The sequence below is a fragment of the Phoca vitulina genome, unplaced genomic scaffold (assembly GCF_004348235.1).
Source record: "Phoca vitulina isolate PV1807 unplaced genomic scaffold, GSC_HSeal_1.0 scaffold1, whole genome shotgun sequence".
Taxonomy (NCBI): Eukaryota; Metazoa; Chordata; class Mammalia; order Carnivora; family Phocidae; genus Phoca; species Phoca vitulina.
In genome coordinates this window covers 82,584,897-82,604,656 of record NW_022589704.1, presented here as the reverse complement: position 1 = coordinate 82,604,656, position 19,760 = coordinate 82,584,897, and the positions used below count along the sequence as shown (strand labels likewise).

The window sequence follows — 19,760 nt, the reverse complement described above, 5'->3', positions numbered from 1 at the left end:
AGATATTATGCTTATATTGACAGCAAGAAATAAAATGGGAAATATAAAAGGCCAAAATAGTATTTAAAAATTCTATACTTTGAATCATACATAGAATTGTATACTTAAAAGTGTGTGATTATATTGTTGGAAGCTTGAAATATATGCTGTGTTGAGCCTTTTTCCCCCATCCCTTAACAATGATGAACATTTTCTTATTGAGATCAATTTATAATAATGACAGTTAGAGAGTAAAATTTATAGTTATGTAAAATGAAACTGTCCAGATTGGACTCAGTGACTTGATGATACACAGAACAATCAGAGTTATTAAAATGGTGGGTGGCCCTATAGACCCTCAGATGCTTCTCAAAACAAATCATCTTGACAGGAAGAAAATCTTACAAAATGAAGTTTATATGCCTTCTGCTCTTTATAGACATTTTAAACTTGAGAAACAACTCTAGAGAATTATTGAAATTTTATTCTTCAAAAATAAAAAGGTACAATTTCTGCAAATATTCATTACCCTCAGACTTTATTTAATTTCAATATTTTAAGAAATGTATGGAAGAGCTACAGATAGATGATAGATATAGATAGATAGATGATAGATAGATGATAGATAGATAGATAGATGGATAGATGATAGACAAATAGATGATAGATATTTTCCTTTGCCCCGTTTCCCATCATTTAGAAGAGAGTTAAACCCATTCTAGTAAGAGTCAGTTTTACATTTGATTTTGTTAACAAATATTTAGGTCAAACTAGCAACTGCTTCAAATTCATTCAAGTTCTGTCCTTTAGGTGTTTAAATTGAAAAGAAAAAGTGATAAAAATACCACTTTATCTGTTCAGTGATATATTCCTAGTTATAAGAACCACTGACCAGTTTTATCCATTTCTATAACATGCATAAGTTTTCAATTCTTTGACATTGCTGCTCAAGAAAATATCACTGATAAGTTAATCTAAGACCTATTCAATAATATGAGATTTTACTTTCCCTGAATAGATCTTCTTCCATTAAAGAAAAATACCAACTGGTGAGAGCTGAGATGGAGAATTCTGAAACAAGACTGTCGTACTCTCTTTGGCAATGCATATACTAGAATTGAAATGATACCGAGAAGATTAGCATGGTGCCTGCACAAGGATGACACACTAAAGCAAGACCGTCACATTGAATTTCCCGGCTACAGTGTACTGCCTGGGCATCCTTAGACAGGTTAAGTAACTACCTGTGGTTGAGTTGCCTCATCTCTAAATGCTGATGGTAAGAGTTCCTACCTCATAGGATTTTTACAAGGAGTAAATGATTTAATATATAAGAAGATTTTGGAACAGTGCCTAACATATAGTAGCACTGTATAAGAATTAGCTCTTTTTGAAAATATTTCTTTTTTATTTTTTCTTCATTTGAAGAATAAATGTATCATCCTTGAATAGAGCTATAATTTGTTAATTGTGTGTTTGTTATGGGTACCACAGTAAGTTACCCCAAGCAATCTCAGGTTTAGATATGAACATCCTCTACTAAACTAGTTAAAACACTAGCTTTTGCAAAAAGACTAGGATAACTAAATTTAGTGTTAAAGTCCTAGCAAAAATGTCCAGTATAACCTATAAGTAATATTCAGGGTTTTATTTCCCAGTATTTCTATATGATAGGTTTGTTTTTTCATATGTAATAAGTCATAAAGAGTAAGGGTACCTGAAGGGAAAATCAAAAATAATTTCCAATTTGTGAAGTTCAATTTAAGGTATAAGGACATACATAAATATTAGACCCGTACGGTTTTGTTTCCCATGCGATTTGTCAAATATACTCTCTCTTTTCCATCGATGCCCTTACCAAATACTGTTTTTCTAAAAAATAGATTAGTCAATTGGCCCAATTGTAAAATAATTTGAACAATATTGAGTATCCCAATTTTATCTGATGTGCATGGTATAAGATCTAAAAGTGGAGTTTTTATGACACTTGTGGTCATTTTAAGATTTACATTAAAGTTAAGATGCTTTAGGACTAAGTGGCAAATAGCGTCCTAATAGTCAGAACCTAACAGTCATGACCTAATAATCTGGTTTTCTGTCAACCTCAGCAACCTAATTTCATGCTACTTCTTCCTTTGCTCACTAATCTTCAGCCACAATGGCCAATTTTTAGTTTCTCAAGTGAACTAATGTCCTTTATTCCACAGAGATTTAAGACGAATACTGTTTCAACCACCTAGAAGAGTTTTCCTCCATCTTTTCATCTATTCAGCATGTCTCTATTGGGATGTAATATTAGCTGTCACTTCTTTCAACCTCTAAAATACATCGTCATCTCATTATATAATCTTTTTTAAAAGATTTTATTTATTTATTTATTTGAGAGAGAGAGTGCACGCACAAGCAGGGAGAGGGGCAGAGGGAGAAGGAGAAGCAGGCTCCCCACTGAGCAGGGAGCCCAACATGGGGCTCAATCCCAGGACCCTGGGATCATGACCTGAACCAAAGACAGATGCTTAACCGACTGAGCCACCCAGGCACCCCTCATTATATAATCTTATACCTGCTGGTACTTTTATTGTGTAGGATTAATTTAACATTGTAGTTCATTATTTTTTTCATGACTTCTTCCCCAGTAAACCATAAATTTCATGAAGAATTGGACCTTGTTGTATGTTCACTTCTGTTCTCTATTGAAATGACATTGATGCCCTCACCTCAACAAAATGTGTACTGATATCCTACTCTTCTCTTCTGACTTTTGACTAATTTGAAATGGTGAGTTTGACAGTTGCACTTAATATGGTCCAGACAGAAGTCCTGACCTGCTCCCATCCCACCTAAATTCTCCACTAGAGATGAGAACCTTCATCTCTTACAAAGAATACTTCCATTCAGCTACTGGTCAAGCCAGAAACCTGGAAGTCATCCTTGATACCTCCCTTTTCCACACCCTCCATTTCTAAGTCATCACTAAGTCCTATCCTCTGTATGCATCAAATGTATGTCAATAGGTCTGCATGTCTTCTCCACAATTGCCACATGTATCATTCAGGGTCCTGCCATAAAACAGTAACCCACTTAGAGTGGGTAATATGAAGGAAATGTTTAATGAAATCATATTTAAGAGATAGGGTAAGTAAGTTTTCTGGAAACCAACCAGAAATACTTCAAGATCCCACAGCTAGGAACAAGCAACAGGAAGCTATTGACAATGTAGGCTGAAAGGACAAAGGGAAGTTACTGGAAACTAGAAAGGCTAGCTCCATGGTGAGAGATGTCTGAGATAAACCATGTCCTCTGATAGAAGAAGAGAGGTCAAGGCACAGAAGGAGCAGGGGAATAAAAACCAAACTTCATTCTGTTGCCAACCTCAAGTCACAGGCTGGTATTTCCCATTAGCTAAACCAAAGTGGAATTTAAAAGACAAAGAAACCCCTTGATGTCATGCATAATCATTAGTATTTTGGGGGTCATAAGGCATGGACAGAACAAACTGAAAGTATTCTGCAAACCATTTTTCTCCTAGCCTTTGTCGTTTCTTACCTGAACTATTGCAATGATCCACTAACTGGTTTACCTACTTTCTCTGTCACAAATACCTATACTCAATTCTCTTACAGCAGTAAGAATTCTGTTCTTGGATTGAAACCTATATCAAGTTTTTCTGCTTAAAAAATTTCTCAGTATTTATCTTTTACTCTCAAACTCCTTGTTTTAAAATTGTGTAACTTCTATTATAAAGGTTAATTTTCTTATTTTTTTTTCCACACTAGACTGAGTTCTATGAAGGCAGGCATTACCTATTTTCATCTTTGAGTCCTCTATCAATGTGACTAGAACACACTAAATGCTAAATAAGTATTCTATGAATTAATAAATTTTAGAAAACAGCTTTGTATTTTTAAAAGCTGCCCAAGAGGGGCACCTTGGTGGCTCAGTTGGTAAAGTGTCTATCTTTGGCTCAGGTCATGATCTCTGGGTCCTGGGATAAAGCCCCACATCAGGTTCCCTGATCAGCAGGGAGTCTGCTTCTCTCTCTCCTTCTCCCCCCATCCCCTCCCCCGCTTGTGCTCCCCCACCCCTCAATTAAATAAATAAATAAATAAATAAATCTTTAAAAGCTTCCCAGGTGATTCTAGGTTTTAAAAAAAGGTTATTGGACAACTAATCTTCTAATGCTCTAGACTGTAAAGAGAATAATTAGTAAAATTAATCCTTACCCATTTGATTCATTTATTATATGTTAAATAGAAACTCACAATGTGTTCATAAAATGTGATTCTTTACTAGGGCTTGGCTAAGTCTATTTATTTATTTTTTTCTAGTTCTTTTTTCCCTTTCAGATACCAGGTTTAACCTTCCTTAGGAAAATCAAGTATTTCTCCCTTTTAAAAGCTCATATATGAACAACCTGATGGTGAACCAGTTCACATTTAATCTTGGATTTGAGGACCGGAAATACTTCCCAAGTGCTTTAAAGCCTTCTCATTATCAGATAGTATAGAAGAAAAAATTCTTTTCTACAATTTAAAAATGTACCATTTTTGTATATCTAAGAACTACCATAGGACTGAGGTCATTTCATTGAGTATTTTAATGTTAAATTGTTTTTTTCTTTTCCTTTGGATCACAGGCCCTGGGGGTTCTACATACCTGGCTCTGACCTTTTTCCATTTCATTTCTGATATTTTTTTTTAAATAAATTGTTTCTATTTCATTTGTTATAAGGACAATATTTTCTTATCTGTGTTCAGATGTTTATATACGTTTGATATGCATCTGCCTGTTGTAGTATTGAAACAATTCCATTTTGGTGACACATTCTCTAACACCCCCTTTGCCAAGAAATGTTCATATTTCAAAATCTACTATTTTGATAGATAAACAATAATATATTAGTTAACCACTATAGTATTTTGGGACATGAATACCTCTCGTGATCTCTAGGTATCTTAATAAAATTATTTCAATACACTTATGTAATAAATAAGGAATATATATATGTACACATATATATATGTGCCTGTGTAAGTAAGTAAAAATACTTATGTTTCAGCATAGAGATGAATAATGGCTATATATTTTACCTCATTCCTCTCCTTAAAAATGAAATGTAAGTAAAATCCCTAATTTACTGAAAATAATTGTGTAAACAGCAATTTATTAGAGAAATTCTCTTATCTTCTGCATTTAATTTTGAAAAGGGCACTAGCTCTAACACCTAATCTCCAGCATTTCCATTAGCAAACTGCCCTCCCCTGTGTCTGTATGTATTAACATCCATCCTAGGTTATAATCAAATATTTGTGTAATTATTCTTGGCAAAGTTAGAGGTTGCAAAGCACAAGATACATATAAAACTGTAGTGGCATGTTTTCATTAGTGAATTTATAAAACCTGGGGTATTTCTTTATTACAGTCCCCAATAAGTGAGTTCTATTATTAAAATAATACCACTAAGATTTGCAGAAAAATTATGATCCCAAATTTTGATTCCAAATTATTCAATTTCTACCTCCTCCTAAATGCAGTCATTACTGATATCGTTGTTTCTGTTCCTGTTTATTCTACTATAAATTTAAGGGTTAGATAATTTGATTTATTCCACAGTTCCTTAATTGAAATGAAGCATGTCCATCTAATCTTTCCAATATGATTGTATTTTCCACAAAGACAAGGAAACGCCTTATGTCCTTTGCATCTCTCATGATTTCTAGCACAGTTCTAGACATGAATAAATATTCAATAATTATATATTATTTACTCCATATATTTATACAATCCTAACTGATTGTTAAGATATATTATACTGTTTATTTAACAATGCTGGGGGTGATAAACTAAAATCAAACCTCTGGCATTTACTTAAGGAAAATCTTCAGAGTCATTTACTTAAGGAATCTATTTTGCCAGGTCTTTTCTTGGTGTTAAGTGTGATCAATATATCCTGACTGCTAATGGCAGTAATAAGATTACTATCACTATCAACCTTAAGACTTCAAAAATGAAAGGAAGTAGAATCTTGAAGCCAAGTTCTGTGGGTCATGGGGGTAGGAGGAGTAGAAGCTAGCCCCTCTATCTTGCCCTACTATCCTGTGTGGCACAGGTAATGATGAGTGAGAAGGCAGCAGCCTCTAGACAAAACATCGCAACTCCAAAATGTGAGGGCTCTGAGTTTTATTTTTACTTGTGTTATCATAGACTTGATTACAATTTTAAATTAATAAATAAATATTTCTTTAGTATTGCTAAATTAATGCACTATGTTAAAATTTTGTGGGGTATTATATTATTTTTCTCCATTTTAGATTCTTTTGACCCTCCAGATATTTGATGGAGCAAATGCTTTTATCCTTAACCTGATCTTGATAATGAGTAGTAAAAATTGATGTTCTAAAGATGTATCTATCTACATTACTTTTTATTGCAAAATTTACATTCCAGTCTTAGGTGATCTGCTCTGTTTTAAAATGAATCTAAATATTAAGTCCTGGGGAAGAATAACATTTAGGGAAAAAATGTTAAAATATAGCAGCTAATGTTAATACTTACTAATACTTGCTTATCTACAAGTGTTAAAAGGGAAAGGTTTTCCAACCATTATAAGATGTTACAGTGTTAATCTACATTTCAATAAGTTTTTAAAGGCAATTCTAGAACTGTCAAGGACTTGCTCTTAAGCTTGAGAGAAACCTACAAAGGAATGCTGACAGTTTCATTTTATGTGACATGAAAGCATTATTTTATCAAGAAAATGTTATTAGTTCCTCAGACATTTGAGCACTTTACACTGCACATTCTCAGAAAGTTCCACAGATACTCTTTAGTGCATGGAGCTAAAATATTACCTATGAAAATATCCTGAGATATAAAATTAAAGAAGTGGTCTGAATAAGCAAAGGTTCCTCTATTTCACTTGGTTCTATCTCAAAATTATAGGAAAGTCGGAAGCTTTGAATAAAGCACTCATGTTTGAAAATCCCAGATTTTGAAGGAGGGATTTAAAAGTATATGCTAAAGTATGTTTAAATGTTTGTTAAAGACTTACAAACTAGAAGAGTCACATTGTAAGCAACCCTTGGATTTTATAATATAGGCTTGATAGAAGCACCACATTCCTGGTTCTGATACCCTCCTAAAATTAAGAAAAGTTTTGTGATTTTTGTTGTTGTTACTGTTGTTTGTTTGTTTGTTTGTTTTTTGTTTTTGTTTTTGTTTTTCTCTGAGGCAGCAAAGAGTTCTTGACCCAGATAGGCCAGAGTTCTACAGATTTGGGCACAAATGATAACCTATAACTTCTAATTATTTTGCATCCTTTCTCTTTTCCTATTCTACCCCTTATTATGCTGTTTCCCAAAGTATAGCAAGCTTATCACTGACAGTTGATAAGATGAGTAGAGGCAATGAATGAACAGATTTTATTATTTAAGAATTGAGATAGTTGCACATTTGCTTTAACATACATTATATAAAAGACAATCAACACATTAAAAATACCTTAGATATTATTCCTTGGGAATATAGACAATATTTAGGTAATATAAATGTTCAAGATTTTGAAAAGGAGTTGATTTAAAGAAATATATTAAATAAGTACTTGTTTAGGTAGCACATAGCTATGGCAAAAAGTGAAGGTGGGACAGAAATGTCTAAACTAGAAGAAACACTGTCCATGGTACTCATTGTTCTCATTCTTCTCAAAGACATGTTATCTCATGCTGAATCCAAGTAAACATTTTATCCTTTGAAAGGTTCTGATACTGCTGTAAAAATATCTTCAGCCATCTCCAATGACACTGTATTCCAAAGCAAGCCTTTTACTAAATCATTAAGCCTGATGTCAACAGCTGTGTGATAGTAGGAAATAACATCAGTAAAATATTTTGTCTTTCATCTTCTCCATCAATGAAAACTATTAATTTTCCACTCTAAAACAACTCTCCCTTTCTAGCTTGGTCTTGCAATTTTATATTTAGCCATTAATTAATCAAAAGTGCAAGGAAGAGGGATTTTATTTACTTATTAAGGGAACTTGCATCCCTAACTCATCTACATATTCTTCCATAACTTTCCATGATGCATTTTAACTCCTATCAATGACTTCCATACAGATTAATCTTTTAAAAACACTCTTTTACTGAAACTCATTAAATATTTTAATAGGTTTGTAGACAGCACTTGCTATATCCCAGGCTCTATGCTAAATACGCAGATTATCTCATTTTTGTCATCTCCTTACACCAAGTCTACTAAATACAGATGAGAACAATGAGACAATAAAACATCAAAGGTCTTGTGGTCACTCTGAGAATGACACTGGTTTCAGTACTCTTAACTTTTGCCACTGCATTACATTATTTTGATATACAAATCTGATATCAAGACTTACAGTGAATCCTCTTTTATATTTATCCTCAGCATGTGACAACATCAATCACTCTCTCAATTTTGAATGCCTGTTTTGCTTGATCTTGTGATGCTCCCCGCTATTGATTTCCTTTTCACTTTTCTCAAAAATTACATTCTCCTTTGCTGATTCATCTGCCTCTTACTGCTTTTATGAATGAGCCTTGCACAAGGTAGCATAATTAACCTATCTCTATGCTCACGTTGTGTATTCATTATTTAGCATGTCTTTAATATCAACTCAACATTTGGGACAACAGAATGAAAATATTATCAAGACATTGCTATTACTCTTTGCAGAGTAACTGGTGTGATTTTTTTCCCCACTAGGTTGGTATACTAAATCATATCCTATTTTGTTTTTAAATTAATCACTTAGGTTTATATATTTAGCAGAAACTATAGCTACTGCTTATCTTGTTTTACTGTACTTCCAAATACCAGAAGGGAGAAAGAGAGTAGATCATTCTCAAAGAGAGAAATAAGATCATTCTTTCAATGGCAATGGTATTATTAGTAGCCCAGGTGCCTACTCAGGTCAAATGGCACTTCCATGTGTGCTACTGGAGTTAAAATTTAAATTAATATTAACATTAGTTTATACTTAAAAGTTTAGTCATTCTTCCATAAACATAAACATTAAGCAAAGGTCTCAGGGCCTTCTGCTCACCCAATATGAACAGCCTTTGAGCTCACGTAACCACTCTGGATATCAACTTCTCATGTGATTATTTCTTCTCTAATGATTTAATATGCTTTCCAGGACAGCAAAATTTAATTGGGAATGTTATAGTCAATGAATAGAGAAGCTTAATGAGCATTGGTTCTCAAAAAAGAATGGGTTAGGGTCTTTGTCATTGCCTCTCAAGAGACTCAGAGACCGCTATATAAATATAACAAATTTACTTCCAAATAACACAGAAGATTGGTGGAGGCAAGCCATACTCCCCTGAGGCAATGGGATCCATGCAAATGTTGAGGGAAGAATCAAAGAATATCTGTTTCACTATGCTGGAATGTACTTGCTTAGTATCTCTTGGCATGGTCCCTTAAAAATAAAAATTAGTCTCTTTTCACTAGGTATCCTATTAGAGTTCATACATTAAGTGAGGAGTGCTTGTATAAATAGAGGAAAGCATTGCTATTTCAACTTCTTGTTCCAGAGATTTTCTCTAGTGAGATTACAAATTTTGATTAGGAAATCTTTCATTAAAAAAAAAAAAAAAAAAAAAAAAGGAAACACTTTATAGACAATCACTACTATGAACCAGGTAAAGAATAGATAAAATGCTCAGTTTGTGAAGTTAAGATAAATTAGAGGATGAAGGAGGAGAGTAAAAGAAAGCTTTTGAAAGAAGAGAACAAGTCATGAAACTTGCTGGAAGACTAGAGCCTGTGGAGAAATATTGCTTGTTGAAAGTTCCTAGTCATAGAAGGTCCTGAGTACTTTCACGAAATGGAATGTCAAGGGGAGCCTGGGTGGCTCAGTAAGTTAAGCATCCGACTCTTGGTTTTGTTTTAGGTCATGAACTCAGTGTTCTGAGATCGATCCTCGAGCCCTGTGTCGGGCTTCACGCTCAGCGAGGAGTCTGCTTGAGATTCTCTCCCTCTCCCTTTGCCCTCCCTTCCTCTCTCTCTCTCTCAAATAAATAAATAAATAAATCCTTTTTTAAAGACTCTCTCTTCCTCTCCTTCTGCCACACTGTTTCTCTCTCTCCCTTAAATAAATAAGTAAATCTTTAAAAAAAAAAAAAAAAAGAAAAGAAAAGAAAAAAGAAAAAGCCTCCTAACCCAGCATCTTATGCCAGGGAAATTTGGGAAAATGACTATCTAGGTTCCCCCAAAAGCAAAGCCTACATGGACAAATAGTTGTGCCCAAGTAGTTTACTTATTTAATATGCGATTCAAAGGAGGAGAAGTGAATAGGGAGAATGAGAAAAGGAAGGAGGAAAACACAGAGTAATAGCACATCATCAAGATCCTTAATATAGGCCTTTATTCCTTCATGGTCTGGGAGAGATGTGCAGGTTATCTCCGAAACACAGGAGCCTGGAGTCCTCTGATCACTGATACCTGTTTCCCATTGGTTGAGGTGTTAACTATTCCATTCATGGACTACACTTGTGTCTGGGTTAGTTAGCCCCCAAATCATCAAAGACAATCTTGCCACAGAAAGCAGAAAAACACCCACAGAAAAGTGAATGCCCAGGGTAGGACAATGGCAGCTTCCAGGAAGGTAGTATAGTCCACCTCTCAGTGGTTGAAATCTGACATGGGCTACAAAGGTAAGCTAAAATGAGTAAAGTTACTGTATGATACAAGATGAAATAAAAGACTAAACATCAGGACATGAAATGAATTAGTTCAGCAAAAGCAAAAATTCAGAACCTGTTGTGTCTAGAGGAAATGTTAAGGTCACCATTATCTCTGAAGATCTATGGAGAATTTATTGAAATCCTGGGTCTTCTCACCTTACCCAGCATGGTGGGCCATCATGAGCATCTCCCTTAGATGACATTCAAGTTACCATGTTGAGTTCAGAGGTAGTCTTTTTCTTCAGACAAATCTTGAGAATGGTACTCTCTGTCTAAAATAGATGAAGGACTGATTTGGGCAATAATGTTTCTAAATTTGTTATATATTTAAAGGATTGTATTACGAATGTAGTTATTATAAATTACTAAATAATCTGAGTTCCAAGAACTTTTTTTGTCTCCTTATAGAATTACCTCTTCATTTCTCACTATGGCACAGTATAAGCAGTTTATAAGTAACAGTTATTATTTTTCTGAAATAATAGTAATAATTATTAAGCATTTCTCAAGTGTTGCCAATCTTTTAAGTGATTTACATGTGTTAACAAAGTTAATTCTCACAACAATCCTCTGTAGGTGCTATTATTATCCCCATGCTTCGGATATGAAAATTAAGGCACAAGAGTTTAACTAATTTGTATAAATTCACAAGCTACGAAGTGACAGCTGGAATTTAGGCCTGAGAGTCAGGGTGCAATCCAACCTATAAAGCACTGAATATTATGTCTTTTGAGACAAAACACAAAGTTCTTAGAAATCATGATCCAAAGTCGTGTCTATACTATAAGTTGATTACATTGCAACCAATTTTTTTTAAAAGGCACCTAAATAATTTTTTATTTCATAATAATAGTATTAACTTTTAAAATGATCTAATACGTCTCACCAGATATACATACAAAACACACTTTACTTTAGATTTTATTCATTTTTTGAAAATTTAACAATACAAAATAGGTCAAGCACCTTTGTTAATTAACTCTATTTCATTAAAATTATGTCCTCTGGTTTAAAATGCCTTCACTCTTTTGTGTTAAATTTATGTGGATGATCCATAAACAGTCCCTAATTAGTCACATGTGTATTCAGATGTGGGCTTGTGTGTTATAAACTAACACTGAAGTGTATAAGGAACTGTCAGTCAGATCAAAAGTCAACTGAAAATCATCCCGTTTGCAAAGCTGAGAGCCTGTCACAGTTAGTTAGTCATAAATGTTTAAAACAGCAACCAAACTTTTATTCTAATTGAGCATGAGTTGAAAGGCTACCCACTTTGATGTCTTTGCTTTTATCATTTGTATATAGCTACAAAAACTACTATTATGCTTTTTTTTAATCCCCCCTTGGAGTGGTAGACATTACTTAGTTCTGAAAATATACAGGTAGATCAATCTATAATTGCAAGGCCTTTGTACAATTTCCAGTTATGCCTATAATCTTCCACGTGCAAAAGTTCAAAAGTAAAATTCTTCCCTCTTTTTTCTCTATTTGATCTCTTTCTCCACGTATTTGTGATTCAAGCCATAAGGAACACATCTTTGCAATATTTAGAGAGCCATCATTTAAAATGTAATAGTCCTCTTATCCCACTTTTTCAGCCTTCAGTAGACACAAATCAAATAGATTTTTTCATTAATATTACACATTTTATCAGTAAAATTTAGTGGCATTAATGGCCCCATTCTAGAGATTTACATATTGAGACTCAGAAGCGAAATGACTATCAAGGTCCTAGAGCAATCCATCTGGCAGTATGGCAAAGATTTCAAAGTGCCAGACCTGAACCTATTTCCATTCTTTTATTTTAGAATTTGAACACAAGTCCTGCATTCAGGGTCATTATCCTGTAATTTTATGGCCAACAGGTTATCGGTTAAATAGCCAATGCTGGAAACACTCTTCAGACAACCCGGAGGACTGTAACTATTGCCATGTGTTTCACTTTTTATGCTATAAGCTCCTCAATAAATTATTATTTTTGTTCAAATAGTCAAATATCCTTTAAAGATATTTAAACAATAAGAAAAAATATGTATATTTACACATGTAAATGTCATTCTCTATTCTCTTTATTCTTTCGTGTAAATCTCAATTTTCATCCAGTATCATTTTCTTTCTGTCTAAAAGACTTACTATAATATATCTTGTAGGGCAAGTCTGCTGGTGATGAATTTCCTCAGGTTTTATATGTCTGAAAATGTCTTTATTTTGCCTTCACTTTTGGAAAATATATATGCCAACTATGAAATTCTAAATTGACAATCTTTGGTTTTCAGTGCTGTAAAGATGTGGTTCCATTATCTTCTCACTTGCTTTGCTCAGACAAAAAATCTAATGTCATTTTTATCTTTTTCCTCTGTATGTAACATGTCCTTTCTTCCTGAATATTTTTAAGAGTTTCTCTTCATACAGATTTTGAAGAATTGTATTATGATATGCCTCAGCATAGTTGTGGTTTTTTTCCCCATGTTTTTTGTGTTTGGAGTTCTTTGAGCTTCTTGGATTTGTGAAAGTATAGTTTTCATTGAGTTTGGAAAATTTGGGACCATTATCTCTTTAAATATATTTTCTTTCTCTTCTTTCTTTCTCCTCCTTCTGGGACAAAAATTACCTCTATATTAGGCCACTTGAAGTTGTTCCACTGCTCACTAATAACCTCTTCATTTCTTTAAGTCCTTTTTTTTCCCTTGTTTTATTGTGGATAGTTTTTATTGCTAAGTCTTCAAATTCACTATTATTTTCTTCTGCAATATCTAATCTGTAGTTAATCCCACCCAGTGTATTTTTTTATCTCCAACAGTATAGCTTTTATTCTTGAGATTTCATTCTGAATTTTTTCATTTTTTCCATTTCTCAACATAACTCTTTAAACATATGAAATAGAGTCATAAAGACTGCTTGTTTTATGATAACTATTATAATATTGTTTTATTAATGATTTGCTATGTTCATTGTGTGTCAGTTTCAACTGACTCATTATTTTCCTTATTATGGTTCATATTTTCTTGCCTCTTTATTGACTGTTGGTCTTTGATTGACTGCCAAACATTGTAACTTGTTGGATGTTGGATATTTTTCATTTCTATGAATCTTCTTATACTTTGTTCTGGGATGCAATGGAGTTATTTGGAAAAAATCTAATATTGTTTCATTTATTTTGTCTGACTTTGTTGTTGTATGTTTCAGATGGAAGGGTGATTCCAGTCCCAGTTACTCCATCTTAGCCAGAATGAGGATGTTTGAGGATGAAAAACATAAGAATTTAATAAGTCCTAGACACTAATCTAAATGTTGTACATATACTAACTCATTGAATTCATACAGTAACTCATGAGGTAAGCATTATTATTATCTCCCAGTGATAAACATTGTTGGTTGCCTGCACAATATTATTATTATCTTTTTTTATATTGTTAACAGAGGTTCAGATTATTTCCCAGGACATCATTCTGTCTCTGATGTATAAATCCACCAGAAATTACATCTACTTTTAATGAAATGTGTACCTTTCCTCATCTCCTAAATTCATTCAATAGTACCTATTTCAGAATCTTGGGAAAGAGAGCAGGATTCTTTTTAAGACTATTTTTTAAAGATAGAATACATTTCTCAGGAGGTCAAGTTCAGAAAACAGAATGATTGTTCGAGTGTAGTCCTCAAAACCCTTTTTAATTATATTTCCTAATTGTGTGTGGATGACACATACAAATTCCTTTCCTATTTCTCAATGTACATTTTCAGCTATTGCCTTTTTTCTTTTTCATAATTTAAGAAAATTTTAATGAAATAACACTTTTTATCAAAAGATGATACCAAGGAATCACAAAATATTCAAAGCAATAAGTTCCAAGGATGTACTTCTTTAATACTATAAAATCTATTATCAACTAATCCCACACTCAGTTAATATATAACATATAACCATATGCACTCTAAAATAGTAGAAAGTTATATATTGAACCTTGCACCATCCTGATACTTATTAAATAACAAAAGTACAGAAACAGAGACAGAAAAGTATGAAAAAGTACATCTGTTAATGGTTGAGGGTATTTTTCTGATTTTTCCTTCTAGAAAACATCCATGAAGAGGAAATACAGTATAGATGCAGAATATCTTAAGAGAAAAAAAAAATACTGTGAACCAGTAAAAGAATAATTTGCCATGACAATTAGACATATGGACAAAGATCCAACAAAAAACATAAGGTTGAAAATGTTAAATAATAATTTAGAAACATTGCCCACCAAGGTTTTTCTGCGATGTTAAGTCCCCAGCATGAAAATATTTGTTGAAAGCTTTCATATTAAGACTATATATGCTGTATTTAAGTAAAGCACACAGAGAAAATGATATATGATTCCTGGAACAAATTGGTAACTGCAGTTAAAATGGTGCCCCAAACTGTACTTTCAGAAATTAAATGGTAGGCAGATACAACCATCTTGTTGTATTTGGAATTAAACTGAGAAGAATATAAAACTGTGAAGTAATATAGAAGCAAAGATGAGAAAAACAGAATAAAGTTACTTTTAAATTCTTTATTATAAGGCTATGATATTTATAAATGTCAACTTCTAGTCCTTTACTCTAGGAAATGATACACCATGACCTCAGGTTGGGTGGAAGTGATCATATTACCCCACTTCCTTGCAACTATTAAAGGTGGTTGCATTACCCAAGCTAGACATATCAATTCCCTTACTAGAATATTTAGTTTTAATGAAACTGGTGGGAAAAAGCTCTCTTCCATCTTTTATTACCAAAGTATAAAGATATAGGTAGAACTACTAGTACATTTTTCTACACAAGTTGGTAAAAATGGATGAAGAAATGAGGTGACAAAAATGAAGAAAAAGGAAACATAGATTAAGAAAAGGAAAAATATTGGGGCACCTGGGTGGTTCAGTCGGTTAAACAGCCAACTTTTGATCTCAGCTCAGGTCTTGATCTCAGGGTTGTGAGTTCAACCCCCACATTGGGCTTCACACTGGGCATGTAGCTTACTTAAAAAAAAAGAGAGAGAGAAAGAAAAGTATTGAGAGAAAAGTAGTTTTAGGGATGCCTGGGTGGCTCAGTCTGTTAAGTGTCCAACTATCGGTTTCAGCTTAGGTCACGATATCAAGCTACATTCGTTCCATCAACCAAAGTTCAGTTTAGACCTCAACCTTAAGTGCCCTTCCTTGATCTTTCAACTGGCATATATAATATAGAGTGTCCAACTCTTGGTTTCAGCTTAGGTCATGATCCTGGGATGGAGCCCTGCATCAGGCTCCCAGCTCAGGGGGGAATCTGCCTGAGGATTCACTCTCTTTCTCTCCCTCTGTCCTCCCCTCTGCTTGCCCTCTAAATAAATAAATAAATAAATAAATAAATAAATAAATAAATATCTTTTTTTTTTTTTTTTTAAGTAGTTTTAGCAGTAATGAGTGTCTGGTCCTTGTTTCTGAGGTTCTTGGTATATTCTCTGGTTCTCCCAACTTTTCATTTGATTTAATGAGCTGCCCCAATATTACTACAATAAACCTCTATTTGCCTTAAGCTGCTCTGGTAAGAGTTGAACTTCTGTTACTTAAACTGAAAGAATTTGAGACCAGGAGAAAATATGAGCCAAGTTGATCATTTCATGACTAAATAGCATGAAACTTTCTAGTATTTTACATTTAGGGGTTAGAGTTTAACAGTAAACTCTGCATGGAATTGAACCATGGACCAAGTCAATTCCAAGTGCCTAAATTCTAGTATTTTAGTTCACATGTTTTTAGTTCACATGATTTTAGTTCACATGTTGCATTGAAATCTATATATTTAGTGAAATGTAAAAAAATTTGAGAAAGTGGAGACTAGAAATGTGAGCTAAAAACACTATTTTGATGTGCCCTTATATTCCTAGCTTTATCAAAGATAAAATGTTTACTTGTATACCATATAAATAGAAGTATAACCTTTAAAATGAAGTGAGTTTTATACTAAATAATTATTGAAAAGTGTTATGTTCTATGAGTAGTTAAAACTGGAGATTGAACATAATGGTTAAGACAAGACCAAGGCTATGTTTTCAGTTTTATTTTTGTTCTCTATGTTTACTTTTCTTATATATAAGGAGGGCTCTATAAAAATTAGATACAGTAATGTGTAACTCTTGATGCATCATAACGTCCCATTGAATGTTTTTTTTCTTGTTTTTATAGTAAAACTTTATATGGGAGTAGTCCCTATTGGAATATGGTAGTTGATAGTGAGCAAGAAGAGGTTGATGAACTATAAAAGATGTTTTTGAACTCTGATTGTAAAGGTTTTATATACTGAATTTTTTTCATCACAATTTGTTAATTAAAAAAGTGTTCCACTACTAAAATTATGTTTGAGAACCTGTGGTTCTAATCCAACTTCGCCTCATCTTTGAGACTCCAACTTTCACTTAAACTGTCATGACAGAGAGATTCTCTTAACCTCCCGCTCGAGCTACATTCTTCCCATCAACTAAAGTGCAGTTTAGACTTAAACCTTAAGTGCCCTTCCTTGATCTTTCAACTGGCATATATAATATAGAGAAAAAATAACTTTCAAGAGGCACCCAAGTGTGTTCAGAAAACAATGGGTCAGTGTTAGAGGAGAGGGGAAATTTTGAATCCTCTATGGATTTGGGTATTGGTCACTCGGATTGTCCTCTGGCTCTGTTGGCCTCCTGCCTGGCTCCCAGGGAAAGGGGGGAAGTTTGCAAAGATTGACAAAAAGCTGAAAGAACTCTTTCATTAGAATCTCTGAAAGATTCTGGAAGCCCAAGGCAATAATACTTTGCAACCTCTGTCCTAGTGGGATCAAAGGGGGTGGGGGTGAGTAGAAGAGTGTGTGGTGCTTTTCCCTATTCAAGGTTTCTATTAAGCATGAAAATGTCACAGCATCTGAGCAGTGGATCAGCTGACAACTGGAATGCAGCAAAATTGGAAATGGTATTTCACTGTGATGAGTCTTGGAGTTTTTGTTGCAGCATTGATAATTTGGGGTAAAACCAAGAGCATAGTAGGCAGTTGGAGATTGGCGGGGGGGATGTTTATAGTGGTTTTGATGTCACTGAAAGACCTAGGACAGGAGAAGAAGGGAATGGTAGGTGAATGCAGTAACTGTGAGGACTACTTCTCTAGTAGGGTAAGACAATCTGGGACCTATTTTGGAAAGGTGATTATGTTGTAAAGGGTCTGAGATCCACTAAAGCCCACAAGTTGAATTATGTGCTGTGAGAAAAAGAATGAGATATCATGAATATTCAAAATCAAAAGATTTAGGAGGAATTTGCAGAGATCTGAGTTAGAGGAATTCTGGATTCCATTGGAAACTGGAAAGACCCCACTTCAAGCATCTTTACTGAAAAGGCTCCCAATATGAATAATTGTCTACATTCCAAAGACTTTCTTATTTCTAACCTGCCACCAAATAGTTTCCTCTGATATAGAATGTTGTAGTTGGTCAAGAGCTCAGTCTTCTCGTCAAACAAAGTAGGGTTTGAATCCTAGTTCTCTCACATGCTTTTGACCTTGGGCTAATCACTTCATCTCCGTGAGCTTCTACTTCTATCTCTATAGATGGAATAGTAATTTTACCTACTTCATAAGATTTTGTGAGGCTCAAATAAGGCAGAGTACATAGTAAGTGCTCAATAAATATCAATAAAGAGTCATTTTTATCCTATTTATAACTCAAACCATGGTTAGCATGTGCTTTACTGGATTCTTTCTTACCCTCTCTATATCATGATATTTCAATGTCTTTTTCCCTAATGAATAGCATAATTATTCTGTCATATTTTATAGCCTTAAGAGAGGTTGTAATTGGCCTGAGTCATCTTTTCAAGATTCATAAGTAACTTTTTTCTGAATCAATTGGTTCAGTTTCTTAAATTCATGGAATTAGACACATTGGCAAAATCATGCCTCACCTTGATGGTCAGCAAGCCAGTCAGATAATGTATATTTATTAAGTAATTACTTTCTATCAAGCAAAATATCAACTTTGAGCATAAAATACAGCATTTCATCCTCTTAAACCCCCAGAACTTTTTGGAAGAAATTTTACATGGACTAAAGCTCCCATAGGTCAGGTGGGGATTTGTATTTGGAAATACATTTAACTGTTGTTATTTTGATTTTATAACCTTCTTGGCACTCTTGGCCTGGGGAAACATGGGTTTCACTTTTCAGGCTGAGGGAATAGAAAATTCTGAGGAAAGAAAGCCGTCTGTTTGGAAGATCGAAGTGGGAACACAGAAGAACCTGGTTATACCTTTTGCACTGAATGGAGACACGGACAAAATGAGGCACATGACTCATGACTTTAGAGAACAAGTGATGAAATTGAAAACTGTGATGGAGTAAAGTATAGAATATTATTAATTTACTTAAGTGTGTGTAAGTCTCTAAAATAGCGTTAATATCTAAGGACAAGGAAAAAGCATGTGTTTTATTATTATTACAAAATTATTATTAAAATAAAATATATTAGCATAATTATTTTTTGGAATATGCTAGAATGAAAAACAGCTTCACCCAATTGATTAGATGCATGAATTTTGCACAAAAATACTAAGCTAAGTTCTGTTAGGTTTGTAATTTAAAAAAAAATTAAAAAGCATCTCTTAGCAACTTTAATAGTATTATTAGAAGGATGACTAGAATTTCTTGTGGTGAAGTTAGGGAAAAAATATATCAAGGAATCAAAGAACTTAAAAAAAACTCAAGATATAATATACTTAAATTTGAAGGTCTGGCTTATTTTATTCTATGGAATGTATATCTGTCATGCATAAGAAAATTTAATTTATAAAATGAAAAGTGACTAAAAGCACAAAACCAACAAAATATCTGTGTAACTTAAATGCCAAATATTTGATATTGTCTAGAGCAGTGCTTCTCAAAAATGTATGTGCACATCAATTGCCAAAGGATTTTGTAAATATGCAATTTCTGATTCAGTAGATTTAGGATATGGCCTGAGATTCTGGATTGCAAGCATGCTGTCAGGTGATGCTGATGTTGCTGGTCCATTGATCATAATTTTGTT

At 33.6% G+C, this 19,760-nt stretch overlaps 1 non-coding gene and 1 pseudogene across 1 annotated transcript; both read left to right on the top strand.

The window, feature by feature from the left end:
* Positions 1-19,760, top strand: part of LOC116632209 — a 180,573-nt pseudogene that overhangs the window by 48,117 nt on the left and 112,696 nt on the right.
* LOC116637994 lies at positions 1,067-1,173 on the top strand. The gene has a single exon (XR_004300581.1). It is a non-coding gene; the product is annotated as a U6 spliceosomal RNA (small nuclear RNA).